Here is a 1581-nt window from a genome sequence, read left to right as displayed (position 1 = left end):
ATTTTTAATAATACATTGGCCTCAGGACCCAAACTCAGAGTCCATCTAAATCCTTTCACCTCCCTTTGCTACTCTCAAACACTCTTAAAACCTACCTCTGTTTCCAAGCTTTGATGAACCTGCCCTAATATCTCTTTGTGAGACTCAGTGTTAAACTCAGTGTCACTTCCGCGACGTTGCTAGTGTGTTGGGGGTGGGATTTTTGCTTGTTAAAGGCACTATGAAAATGCATGTCGCTCTTGAAGTTAATGTATCATTCCACCTTCCTCTTCTCTATCATCTAACACTCTCTCTCTCTCTTTATATGATGTTGCACTCTCTCTCTCTCTCTCTCTCTCTCTCTCTCGATGGATAATAACCAGTTCGTTCTCGCCCTAGTTAATATCTAACTTTGTTTAATTGATCTTCCTGTGTCAGAGTTTCTCTCAGATTCCCAGTTTTTCTGCCGTGTCGAGTCAGCGCTGAGAGGAACAGGTTCAAATCCCAACTGAGACCTTGGAACTGGCCTGGGAGCTCCGAGCACTCCAGATTCACATGGAGGGTAAATATTTCTGTCACTCATTAACAGTCCTTGAGGCACTGCGGACCGGGTAGCACTGGTAAACTCGGTTTAGTTTGCTTCAGAGTGATTCTCTGATCTGGGCTTGCCTTATTTCACCAGGACGATCAGTTAAATCCAGGTTTTTCTGGTTTCTGCTTTTTCTCTGCTGTAAATTCTTTGGACGGTGTGGGTATGTGACTCTCAGAGAATACAGAGCCAGCAGTTTGGGAGGATGGGCAATAACATAACCCTGGGGAGGTGGGCATCAAGTGAAATTGAAACATGGACACTTACTGCAGTTCTGGCATGACACTGGGTGGGACTGAGAGCTGTAAGGTGGATGCAAGGGGCCTTCGGGGTGATTTAGACAAGTTGGATGAGTAGACAAACACATGGCAGGTGGATGAATGTGAAGTTATACACTTTGGTGTGAAAAACAGAAAGGATGATTGAAATAGTGATCCAAGTGTGGACGTGCAAAGGGATCCAGATGTCTATGAAAGTACAGGCAGGTGCATCAAGCAAATAGCAAGGCAAATGGTATGTTGGCCTTTGTGACAAGAGGGTGAGAATTCAGAAGTAGGGTCTTGCTGCTCTTATACAGAATCTTGGTGAGACCACACCTGGAGTACTGTATGTAAGTTTGGGTCTCCCTATCTAAGTCAAGGTTTAGGTGCCATTGAGGGGGGGTGGTGCAGCAGAGGTTCAGAAGGCTGATACTGGGGCTGGCAGGACTGTCGTGTGAAGAAGGATTGGATTGACAGGGCCTGTATTCATTCAAGTTTAGAATGATGAGAGACGAATCTGTTTGAAAGGTATAAAATTCAAACAGGGCTGGACAGACTAGATGCAGGGAGGATGTTTCTCCTGGACAGACTAGATGCAGGGAGGATGTTTCTCCTGGACAGACTAGATGCAGGGAGGATGTTTCTCCTGGACAGACTAGATGCAGGGAGGATGTTTCTCCTGGACAGACTAGATGCAGGGAGGATGTTTCTCCTGGACAGACTAGATGCAGGGAGGATGTTTCTCCTGGACAG

The 1581-nt window shown here is 45.9% G+C and overlaps 1 protein-coding gene across 1 annotated transcript in view; it reads left to right on the top strand.

Annotated features, from left to right (window-relative positions):
* The first annotated feature begins 359 nt into the window (after window positions 1-359).
* LOC125465630 (uncharacterized) overlaps window positions 360-1581 on the top strand; it is a 76674-nt gene continuing 75452 nt past the window's right edge. The window contains exon 1 of the mRNA XM_059638423.1: window positions 360-541. The gene's annotated coding sequence lies outside the window, so the exon portion shown is untranslated. The remainder of the gene's footprint in view (window positions 542-1581) is intronic.

The sequence above is a fragment of the Stegostoma tigrinum genome, chromosome 30 (genome assembly GCF_030684315.1).
Source record: "Stegostoma tigrinum isolate sSteTig4 chromosome 30, sSteTig4.hap1, whole genome shotgun sequence".
NCBI classification, from domain to species: Eukaryota; Metazoa; Chordata; class Chondrichthyes; order Orectolobiformes; family Stegostomatidae; genus Stegostoma; species Stegostoma tigrinum.
The sequence above is the reverse complement of the archived record's forward strand: the minus strand, read 5'-3'. Positions and strand labels throughout refer to the sequence as shown.